This window comes from Desmodus rotundus, chromosome 13 (assembly GCF_022682495.2).
Source record: "Desmodus rotundus isolate HL8 chromosome 13, HLdesRot8A.1, whole genome shotgun sequence".
NCBI classification, from domain to species: Eukaryota; Metazoa; Chordata; class Mammalia; order Chiroptera; family Phyllostomidae; genus Desmodus; species Desmodus rotundus.
In genome coordinates this window covers 93,895,789-93,908,172 of record NC_071399.1, presented here as the reverse complement: position 1 = coordinate 93,908,172, position 12,384 = coordinate 93,895,789, and the positions used below count along the sequence as shown (strand labels likewise).

General features: G+C 51.1%; 1 protein-coding gene across 1 annotated transcript in view; it reads right to left on the bottom strand.

Annotated features, from left to right (window-relative positions):
* The window catches only part of FREM2 (FRAS1 related extracellular matrix 2), a 98,530-nt gene that overhangs the window by 25,607 nt on the left and 60,539 nt on the right, over positions 1-12,384 (bottom strand). The window lies entirely within an intron of this gene.

Sequence of the window (12,384 nt, the reverse complement as noted above, 5' to 3'; positions counted from 1 at the left end):
CACTGACGGGGAAAGGCCAAAGGAGCATTCTCTTCCCTCGGCAGGAGCTACGCTGTCCCCCCTACACGTGGCTGCTCAGCAGGCGTCTTGGAAGTTTCGAGGGTGAAACGGCAAAAGAAACAAAACGCGTAAGGCTGAAACCTGAAAGTTTGGCCCCAAAGTCCTTCCTCCGGACACTCTCTGCATTACGGCGTCCCCCTGTCCTGCAGACTAGCCTCCCTCCAGGGGCTCGGGGGCTGTTAGAACCACTGCGGAGCCAACGCCTGCTGGGGTAACGGACTCACCGCACCAGGTGATGGCCAGGCCGGGAGACCTGGGACACACAGGACATGCCTGCAGGTCCCCTGCACAGTTTGGGGGCGTCCTACAGCAGCTGAGGTTCACACCCAGGGTGTTGCATTTGTCTTAAACCTGCTTCGGAGACAGCCTTTCCCTCCAGTTTTGGTGACGAATTGATCTCATCGTCACTTTCTGTGTGACTCCACTGCTGACCAACAGGCCACCTTGTGAGACGGGAGGGAGAGCGGTCAGCTGAGTCACACAGAAAACGGAGCGAAATTTTGTGAGCTCCCTTGAAAAAACGTAGTTTGGATCATTTTCAGTCTCATAGGAAGTTACAGAAATAGTATCAACTCCACCCACTGGCAGCTTACAAGCAACCATTAACCAAGATAAACGACGTGAGTGCCCACGCAATGCGCTGAGTAGCCCTTTGACCTGGGGCACGTCACACAGCTCTGTCTGGCTTTACGAGACTCAACAGGACTGAGTGGAAAAGGTCGTGCAGCTCACATCAGTGGTCCTCAGAACCCAAGGCCACTCAAGAGACGGCCACCACATTTTGGGTCACCTCGCTGAATTCCCAAACCCACGACCTGCCCTCGCAGCCCAGTCGGAGGAAACCCACTGTGTGCACTGGTCCGGCTGAGTAAGAATTCTCTACTTTCCCGCCGCAAATACGTCACCTGTGGTAAAACTGGAAAATTCTGTTTTTTCCCTTTTTCTCTTTTCACAGGAGGGGCATGATAAAAAGCATGTAATGCCCCCTAAACTCTCGTGTGATACAAACCAAACTTGGAAGGTGTGCCTGCATATTTGGTTTGCTATCGCATTGTTTGCCCCCTGGCCCTTCAGCGTGGCCGCCGCCGGGCCCCCGGAGTGTCTAGGTGTTATCTCACTAACCCTGGTCCAGGGGGCCCTGAAACTCGAGCCTGCACATTCCTGACACTTCCCCCTCCCTCCTGCACAGGGGCAGAGGGGGGACAGGGCTCTGGAAGTTCTGGTTGTGACCAGAGGGCAGAGCCAGGCCTGTCTGTGTGTCTTTCAAAGGGTTCTTACAATGAGCATCACAGAGGCCTGATTCTCCGTCTCTTCCCGGTTCTGGTGAACGACACATCCTACGAATTAGGTGTCTGAGTTCAGGGGCAGCGCTGGGGGGACACCTGCTGGGTACTGACGACACGTCCCACCTCTCATCTCTCCGCTCCCCGCTGGCACACACTACACGCAGAGCCGGCTGGAGCCACGTGAGCGAGCGTGTCAGCACCAGAAACAAAACTGGGTATGTTTATGTTACAGCTTCCTGTGTATTTCTGTAAAGTTAAAAAAAAAAAAGAAAGAAAGAAAAAAAGAGTCGATTGTTATCCAAGCCGTCATTCGGAAAAAAGGTAATGACAACGGTTACCAAATATGGAACATGCACGATCTAACACGTGTGTGTGTGTCTGTCTGTCTCAAGGGGGAGAGACCGATGGGGGACGGCGCACCTAACAAGGCAATAAATACCAGGAGGGACGTGATGGTGAGTAGCGATGAAGACATCGCCACCTCCAGCAGAAAGAAAGGGGGGGATGGAAAGAGGGTTTTAATCCTCAATTTCTCAAAGTCACTGCAGCAGTTAATAGAAGGCATTAGAAGAGATATTTCTTTAAAATGAATTTTTAAAACTTTTTTTAATCCTCACCTGAGTCCGTGCTTATTGATTTTAGAGAGAAACATTGATCAGTTGCCTCTTGTACGTGCCCCGACTGGGACTGAACCGCAACCCAGGTCTGCGCTAGTGCGAAATTGAACCAGGAATTGAGCCTGTGACCTGTGGGTTTACAGGGTGACGCTCCAACCAACCGAGCCACATGGGCCAGGGCTAAAGTGAATTTTAACTTATCAGTCGATTTAGGTTATTTGTGAGATTTCTCTTCCCATCTATGCCCTGCTCACCATGAGTGGAAAGTTGGCATATTAATCCATTGCAATCACTGCAATTAAAGTATAAAGTGACTAACCATGACGAAATGAAAACACAATTTTTTTATAAGAAAAACAATTTTGCCAACTGCCTAGTTTCTTATGCCGTAAATAAGGAGAAGCTGCTAGCCCTTAGCACCTTGGTCTCTTCTCAGTGTCCTGAATGAGAATTGAAAAGCATGATCATTATCGTTTTTAAATTTCTCAATCCCTTATCAAAAATCTCTAGAATTTAAGAATTAGTTATAATTGTTACCATCTGGGAAGAACCTTATGTGATATGAGTTAAAAATCCTTCAAGCAGTGAATTGCATTACAGACATCTTTCCAGATAAACGGTAGAATACCCCAGAAACTTTTAATTGGCTCTGAGCAAGAGAAAGGAAGAAAAGGATAAGCGCATGGAGACCGCCAGCCGCCCAAGGGCACCCATGCAAAATCTCTACGAACGGCTTGTGCTGGCAAATTATCATGAGTCAGATCTTAACGGGCCTCTCTGTGAGAATACTTAGATTTGTTTGTTTTTGTCTAGGAGCTTGGTATACAGCTAAGGAAGCTGTAGACCTTTGTCTGTTAGTTTTGGAAATACCCACATTACAACGTACAGTAAATTAGAGACAGCCTGTTGAGTTCTGTAATGAGATCTTAACTACACACTGGGCTTTGTAAATTCTCAGTCTAACGGGGAACCCAGTCCGTGGCTGAATGTTATCATCTGGGGTGAGGGAACGATGAAAGAAAACCCCACGTATGCCGCAGCCGCAGCCCACACCACGTAACACCACACGCCGGCCCTCGCCCCCCTCTCCCGGGCTCCCTCCCCTGGGACATTCCAGAGCCCCCCGCTCGGCAAAGGAGAGATAAGTGCTATCTAAACAGTGTGTGAGCCGAGCCAGGGGGATTTTTTATTCTTATTCTCACCTGAGGACATTTTTTCACTGCTTTTAGAGAGAGAGGAAGGGGGCCAGGGGGAGAGAGAGAAAGAAACATTGACTACTTTCTTGTAGGGCCCTGACCATGGACCAGGGATGGAAGCCGCTGGCCAGGGCGGCGCGAGGGAGATGCTGGGCCAGCTAGTGTGACAGCACGAAGTTCATGGGGGGCCGGACCCTGTCCCCGCCTGTGTCCTCTGTGCCGTGTGCCTGTACACCAGGGAGACAGGTGGAGGCGCTGGAGAGAGAAGAGCGTTCCACTCCTTGGACATCACTGTGACTTCCGCTGCAAACAGTGCAGCCGGTGTCACCTGGGTTTCTCACCAAGGCTGCCGAAGAGGAAACTTGGCCAGGCAGAGGACACACACCTGCCACAGAGACAAAGCGGAGACAGCTTCCGCGTTTCCCCAGAGGGAAAAAGGTAACTTCCACATTCTTTGCTGAGTCTGGGATGTCTGGGTTGATGTTTACAACTGCAGTGTGTCTCCTGAGATGAAAGGAGGTAGCCTCGCGGCCGAACAGCCGTCTGGAGCCCAATCTTATTTACTCAAGTGCTTGGTGGACCATCCAGGAAGCTGTGCGGCCCCCACCGCCCTGTGCTCGGAGAATGGAAGGAAATCAAAGCTCGTGGGCTGGCTTTTGGTTCGGGGCTGAGATGGTACAAAGGAATCTCCTCAGAGCATCTGCAACTCTGATCTCTGTCTGAGCTTCGGATCTTGAGAGCTGGCCCCACAGTCCTGTGTCCTGGGCCCTTCAAGGTCAACCCTCCCCTCCCGCCCCCAGCCCGAGTCCGGGGAGGACCCTCCAGTCCCAGCCCCTTGGTGTCTGTCTCGCTGCTGCTTACTTGGACGTGGCCAGTGTCACCTGCCATTTGAGCTCGCCCCAGCCACCTAACCAGACTCCTAGGAGAGGCCGCCCCCAAGCAGAGGTTCCCTTCGCTGAGAGCTGCCACCACCCTTGGGACTGTTCGCGGGCGGCCCTAACGTGGTTGACAGGCCTCTGACACATCTGGCCTCAGCTCGCCTTCGGAATCTCGGGTTCGCCCCTTCCTACCCAGTAACAACCCAGGGTCCCGAACGTCTTCAATGTGTCCCTTTAGGTCATCGCTATGCCACCACCGTCGTTTGAAGCATGCCTTCCCCGTGAAGACGCCCCTCTCTCCAGGGTCACTGCACGTTAGTAGCCCCTCCGCTGGGCTCTCGGGAGGAATTAGGGCTCCTTTGTTGCCTGGGGCTTCCCCAACGTTAGCACACCCCACGAACACTGTAGAGAGAATGACCATCAAGTGAAAGAGTGTTACCAGCCACAGCGAGTGCAGAGAAGAGATGCGTCTCCGTGCGAGTGAGTTAGGAAAGGGCTCTCAGCATCAGGGCCTCGGGAGGAGCGGCCGGGTGGCTGCCTCTGCGGGACAGGGGCGGCGGGGTGGCCCTTCGAGCCTGGGGTGAGTCCCACAGCAGAAAGCGGGCTGAGGCACAATAAGCTCCGGGAGCAGGGCTTCTGTCTTTCTCTGTTTCAATGCTTTCAGGATGTTCAGGAGCGAAGGCGAAAGACAGACGGGCTCGGGCACCACAGAGGTGCACACCGGGAGCTTGTCAGAGGCACGGCAGGACGTGAATGAGCAACGGGAAGAACTCTGGACGCAGGTGCTGTTGTCCAGCAACCAATAAAATACGCTGTTCAGTCCAAGTGCTGACTACGAGCACAAGTAATCGTAACCGGTATTTCCCAACTCAACGCTGAGACGACAACTGTGAGCGGGTTACCCGTGGAGTTCAAGTTCAACGGCGTCTGAACTGTTTCGCCATCTTCGCTCGGTTCGCCAGAGCCAACTTGGTCAGACAGACGGGAACGGACCTTTGTGGGCTTTGTGACTGTTGCCACGAAAAGGGCAGAAACCAGCGGAAAATAAAAACAACGGCGGATAAAGAAAACTTTTCGGACATACCAAGAAGCCGTAAAGGAGAAACAAAAGTAAAGGAAAAATCTGTATGAAGAAACTTCATGTAAAAAACCCGAAAGTATCACTATAATTAGAAAAAATGTAAATGGATTAACTTTCCAATTTTAAAAAAGTGTGTTAAATTGGATTAAAAAATAAACAACATAAAAATTGCAGGAAAGTATGAAAAGTATAAGCACATATGAAATACAGATTAGGCCACGAGAAATGAAGCAAGGCGGTAAAACAACAAGGGCAACAGAAGTCCGAATATAATTTAAAGCAAAATCACTAAAAAACACAAGCTTCACATGACACAAAAGGACAGTCCGCCATGATTATAACCTTGACATTGTATAGAAATACATAAAGCAAAAATTGCCAAGATACAGGAAAGTGTTGATAAAAATACTGACCTCCTTTGCTATATATTTCCTACATGCATTTAATTTGCTATATATTTAACATTCTTCCCCAAATATTTTTGTAAATAGGAAAAGAAAAAAGAAAGAAAGAAAAAAAAAAAAACCCTGGTGAACTTCCTTCTCTCTTGAAAAACTTAGTTTTAAATAATTTTGACAGGGCCTGTCCCTACTTTTCTTCCAAGATATACTTTAAATACCGCAACGGCCTCATACATAGCCTTTAGGAAGCATTTCTGGAATTCTTGTTGAAAAAATAAACTTCAAGTGTGTATTTAAGGGAAAAGTTTAAGCGTATATATCAGATTAAAAGCGTGCTTTGACATTTCTTTTTCTTGACTACAGTTTTCTGAGAGAACAAGGAAAAGTCAGCACAAGTCTGGAATGATATTAATTTAAGGACGGCGTCTTCCTGAGATTTCAGCTGAGAACCCTGGGGAGCAAAATGTCTCCCAAAACATAAGGTTATGAGAGGGCTGCTGTCAGTCAGTTTCCCCCCCGAACTCTGCTTTTGTCCTTTTTCAGGGCCAATGCAAGTTTTAAAATTTTTAGTTGGAAAAAAGTGAAACAATCGTTAGTTGTTCACTCTCCGATAGCATTTGAAGGGGCTTTTGTGCATGTTCTTCATTCCACAGGTGTTGCGGACCCTGCCTCCTGGGAGAGTGCTGTCTGAGACTCCCCTTCTTTTCTGATTCAACCCTATGCGGCATCACCCCACATAACAAAGGGAGGGAAGGAAAACGTGGTCCTTTTACTGGTGCCTCCCTTCCTGTCCTGTGTCCTGTTATGTACCAGAGTATGTGTGTTTTCTCTACCGTTAATACGAAATACTTCCCTTTTCTTTAAGACAAAACTAAGGGGTAATGGCGGATGGTTGAGGTCTCTGTGAGTTAATGAAAAAGTTCGACATATTGACTCCAAAGTCAAGTTAGAAGGAGACTCAGGAAGGTTATTGTATAATCGGGCGGAACAGGCCTCGTGCCATCGGATGCCCTCTGCTAAGGACCATCACCTGCCGCTCTGTCCTTGACTAGCTGGTGTTAGTTGTCGGCTGCGGCACAGTGAATTCCGCACGGCACCCTTTCCCAGTTCAGTAGCTCTTCTTCATAAGCCTTCCTGAGGCACACCCCTCCCCAAATCACTTTCCAGCAACGGGGTCCCGGGCAAGTTCCCTACTGTATTAGAGTCCCACTTCTTTACCTGTGGAGGTGGGGACAGTGACGAGACCTCACGGATGTGTTACAGACTCTGAAGGATGGCATCTATGCAGAATGCTCACGGCAGGGGCTGGCAGGTCACAGCTCCCAATAAACGCTAATCACTATGGTTATTACCTCATGCAGGTACTTTCTGGTCATGTTATATGCAGGGGCCAGCACAAATAATGCCCTTTTTTATTACAAAATCATAAGCACATAATTCTGTCACATAACAACACCACACTCAAGCACACCATGTGACATGTTCAGTGACATGTTCAAGTTAAACCTGTAAGTCATCACACCCATGTCACCACCCTACCAACCACACTCAGGCAGGCGTTACTTCTGCGGGACCCTGTATTCTGTTACAGCTAAAACTGGAGGCAATAATAAACACCAGGCAAATAAATGATATCTTGTATACGTAAATAGAGTATTTACTACAGGATGTGTTTGATAAAAAAAAAAAAAAAGATCTGGAAAAACCTAAATGCTCCCGGATAGGGGGTTATTAAGTACGTTACAGCCACACTGCGGGATACTGTGTAGCCATCAAAAGAATGGGCAAGGTTCACATGTACTGACACGAAACACTTCTGATGATGTATCGTTATGTGGACTAAGTACGATAATGTGCATAGTATGGGCACGTACTAATAGCAAACGTGTACGGAGTGTTTTCAATGTGCCTGAGCTGTTCTAAGCACTGAACGTACAGCGTGCATTAACTTGTTCGTAACCCTCGCAGCCTTTTCAGGGAGGCCATGTTACCGCCTCTGTTTTGCGCAGGAGGAAACTGAAGTCCAGAAGGTCCAGATCAACAGCCAGTAAGTGGGAGGGAAGTCAGACGGCCTTCCTGGAGAATCCGTGCTACTTGCCACTTCACTATAGGAACAATGACCTCTCATCAAAGTCAAGAGGATATGTGTGCCCGCAACGGTGTGTGGGGAAGGACACATCACACGCCTGTGACCTCAGGGGACAGTGCGGGTTTGGTGAGGGAGACCACCAGACTGTTGCCCTTCAGTGTGCCCCTCTGTTTGGAGCCATGTAATGACTTTATAACAAAGGTGTTAACACTAAACAGGGATCCATCTGCAGAACCTACCTCCTTTAAACACAACCTCAAAATGTTACATTTAATTGCATATGATTTCCAGTCAAGATGGCGGCACAGGCAGACCTGGATCGCATCTTTGCACAACCACAACAAAATCACAACTAAAATGCAGAACCACCGTCGCTCAGAACTGTCTGAAATCGAGTTGAATGGAAGTCTGACAACTACGGAATGAAAGATACCACAGCCGTCCAGGCTGGTAGGAGGGCCACAGATTTGGGTCAGGCTGGTCCCATGCGTGGTGGATAACAATTCGGGAGGGGTATCTCGGGAACAAGGAGTCCCAGCCCCACACCAGGCCCCCCAGCCCAGGGTTCCAGTGCCATGCAGATAAGTCCCCACAGTTTCTGGCTGCAAAAACCAGCAGGGATTGAGTCGGAAGAAATCTCTGAAGCCCCAAGCAGTTTCTCTTAAAGAACCACACACACGGACTCACCTACTCAGACTCACTCCCTCTGGGCTCTGGCGACGGGGTGGCAACTTGAAAGGCACCAGTGCATACAGGGAGGAACTGAAGCATCTGGCATCGAAAGGAGCAGGAGCCATGGTCTGTTTGCTAAACCCTCCCCCCACAGAGCCAGCAGGCTGGTGCCCTATCTGAGACTCTATCAACCTGGCTAACACTGTTTGACCTTGGAGATCCCCAGAGACTCCACCCCACCCAACTGAGGGCCCCACCCAAGAGGCTTTTCCATATGAATGGCTGGTCTTGGCTCATGCTTCACTGCTTCCTAAACCCTCTCAAACAAGGAGCGGCTGGCCTCAATGAGCCCCAGGCCCAGCACTGGCAGCAGCAGCCAGCCAAGATTCACAGCTCTGCTTCTCCTGGGAATGTCCAAGCCCAGCACAAGTAGCAGCCATCTCAGATTGCTTTTCAGCTCAGGCAGGGTGCCCCAGGCAAAACACAGGTGGGGGCTCACCTTGGCCTGCAGCACCCGGAAACCCCAGAGCCAGCGCACCCAGTGGACAGCTGCAGACCACGTTGGCAGGCCACCACCCTGCTCCTGCACAGCTGATCCTCCATGGAGGGCAGAGGTTAGTGGTCAGTGGTCACAGCCATAGGAGGGTAAACCCCTCCCATTGATCTGCCAACAGCAATCAAGTCTCAACTACAAGAGGAGGGTGTACACAGCCCACTTGAAGGGTGCACCTCGAGTACCCACCTTGGGTGATAGGGGAGGCTGTGCTATTGGTCCCTACAGGGCACCTACTACCTTAGGCCACACGACCAAGACACGGAGTCAAAGCAGCTCTACTAACTCAGGGAGGCTGCCAAAACGAGACAAAGAAACACGGCCCAAATGAAAGAACTGATCAAAACTCCAGAAAAAGAGCAAAACGAAATGGAGATAAGCAACAAGGAAATGGAACGTTTCCTCAGGGAATTAACCAATCAAACATCTTCCGCTGATAGTTCGCTGGCCCCCACGGTATACTGGGCCAGATCCAGCACACGGCGTCATTTGGACCTGCCAACCCGCAACAGAACTTCAACAAGCATCCTCTGCAGCAAAGTCCGTTAAGCGCGCAAGCTTTGTTCACGGGGAGGACAGCCACACTGTGCAAAGCGGGTGTGAAGTGCCGTGCAGCAGATGGCGTGCTGGGCTGGGGGCCCGTCCTGAGCCCTCCCGGCCAGCACCTGCCGGGCTCACCATCTTATCTCGTGCTGCAGGATCACCTGGCAGCCTGAGCACGGGGAGAACCCCATGGCTTTGTGGCCCTGAACACGATCCCTCTATGAGTAAGTGTGATTCTTTGAAAAAGCAGCAGCAGAAGAAAAGAATGAGCTGGCTGTTGGCATCCTGACCGCGGGGCTTTCTCTTTGTGCTGGGCTTCCTGGGCTGGTGAACAGGTGGTTTGGGAAACACCCCCCAGGGGAGTGGAAGCCGGACACATCCGGCCCCAGTGGTGTGAAAAACAAGCTGTTTCCCCCCACAATGCCTCTGCTTGGCTGCTCCTCTACGTGCAGCTAATAGAGCTCTCCCAGCCGTTCCCACAATGGAGGGATTGTCACCGCCCGAGGGCACGTGTGACAATGCCCAGCAGTCTGTGTGCTGCCAGCTCCCACGGCTCAGTGTGCTCGGCTGTTTGTAGGGACCTGGCCTCCCTGGGACCCGGGCCACACGGGGCGCCCCTTTGAAAGCGCCCACTGCCTAGGGAGGGGTCTGTCCCTGGCTGTTGTGTGTCTGTTCACCTGTTTCCTCGGGAAAGCGTCTGGAGTTCGGGCCCACCTGTTCGCCACAGTGTCTTTAGTGCCTTGGCCAGTGCTCACCCCGTAGTAGGGCCGCGACTGGGGCGCTCTGTGCAGCTGGAATACACGTCACACAGGAGACGTGAGAGCAGGCGAGTCCTGGGTCTGTTACCCCCACACAGCACCCCGTCCGGCCCATCGGGGACGCTCAGCAGATACCTCCCACGTCTGCTCCAGCGCAGCAGAGTCAAGATCCACCTCTCGGAGAAAGGAGGAAGGACACGCTTTATTTCTCGAGAAGTGTGAAGGGCAAGTTTTGTCTCTATTTTTAAGTGCTTGAAGTCGTTACGAATGGCCCGAAGAAACGAGGCAGCTTTAGTGTTGGCTACGCTTCATAACCCAGGGCAGACTACGGCTGTAATTGTCCGAAGCGTGACGCGGTTCGCTGGCTTCATCAAACACTGTAACTCGTACCCCCACCGAGGGACCCCGACAGAGGCTCCTCGTGCCCCCACCGGCCGATCTCCTGTCTCTGTCGGTCACTAGCAAGGTTCGTCACGTCCTGTGAGAGAAGGCTTAAGGCCAACTGCAAAACGGCACGTGTATAACACACAGACTAGGAGTAAAGGGGGAAGGAAGAGATTCGGAGTCTTGCTTCTGTGAGGACAGAGGGCAGCGTTAAGTCCACCTGTGGCCTGTGACCGTTGGTCTCTGCGCAAAGAAAACTAGTGAGCTTCCCGTCTCTACGCTGACCGACTGCTATGTCCACAGCGTCGGGAAAGAGCACCTGGACTCCACACGCTTGTCTTCATGTTTAAAGTTCTAATACTTCGAAAGGAGAGGCTGTTACCTGTTTCGTAATGGACTTTAGGGAGTCTGTGTTTTCGGCAGCAGATGGTGCGTTGCTGAGTTTACCCAGCGGTCACCCCTCTGAGTTCACTGTCATGTTTCTGAGACTCTGGCCTCTGCTCACGTCACGGAGTCGCGGGTCCGGGTTGTAAAGGGCTCTGCATCCCGCCCGCTGGCAGCTTTGGCTTTGTCGTCATTTCCTTCGCACTTTCTGACGTCAGTGGAAGGGGTATCCACAAGACCTCTGTTGCAGCCAACAATTAGGGATGTATGATGCTAACATTAACACTTATTAAGAGATCTTTTCTAACGATTCCATCTCCTATGTATTTTATTTTTATCATAGTATATCTTGAAAATCTTGAGCTTACAAACCCTGAAGTCCGGTATGCAAGCAGTGACTTTTGAGATTTATGTGATTTTTAGCGCTCCATGGAATTTGTCTGGGACTGAACCCTGGGGTTCCCATAACCGCTCAGCGGTCTGCTTTCAGGGTTTTAGTGACGACAGGTAAGCAGTATTCGTCCTTTGATATCCATGAGATGCTGTTCCATGGCCTGCGTCCCCGGGGGAGCCAGGCAGGAGGTGTTGCCAAGAAAAGGACAAAGCAAACGCAGGCTGGTGTTTGTCCGTGAGGATGGACGAGAGAGGTCAGCCCTGGAGCCTCCAGTGGGCAGCGCCCTCCGCCAGGCCCTTCGCTAAACGATGTGGGAAGAGCCAGGTTGCTCCTGGTCCAAATGAAGCGCCCCACAGCAACACGCTCTCTTAGGGATCCTTCCGGGATATATGTGTGAAGTTCCGCGGCTCAGTAATTCATGCTTCGCACCCTGTCCTCCTTTCTCCTAGTTCTCGCGCATCCTTCCGGTCTCGGGTGGGTGACACCTGATGCAGCACAGGCCTGTCTGACTCCAGCTTAGTCACTTCTGCACGTGCAGAGACCTGTCATGTCACCCAGGCCCCTGTGCACCTTCCGGGGAGCTGGAACGTAGCACGTTCAGACAGCATTTCTCAGCTCTTCCAACTTCCTTTCTGTAGATGGGTCCTCTGTCCTCGTCTCCTGTCACAAATGGCACCTCCATTCTTGGAGCCTCTCTAGAACCAACCTGTTTGACGTGTTTTTCCAATTCCCCTCCGCTCCCCTCCCTGCATGGGGTCCAGGTCGAGTTTTCCTCGGCAGTGGGTCCTCTCCTTTGCAGCCTCACTTTCTTCGCCCTGTGTTTCTGCTTCCCTTTTTGGCTCCAGTTCTATCACTTACATTGCTCTCGAACTAGTAACCTCCAAACACCACTCCGATTATGTTGTTACCGGTGGTTTTTAGCTAGAAAAGAGGAGCAAAGGGAACTAGACGTTGCGTTTAATAAACTGGGAAGCAGGAGCCTGGATGCTTCATTTGAATAGCCTGGGGGACCCAGCATTTCTCCAGGAGGCTGGCACTCCTCCCTCCCCCCTCCCGGTACCAGACTGCGGGTGGGCCAGGGGAAGGCA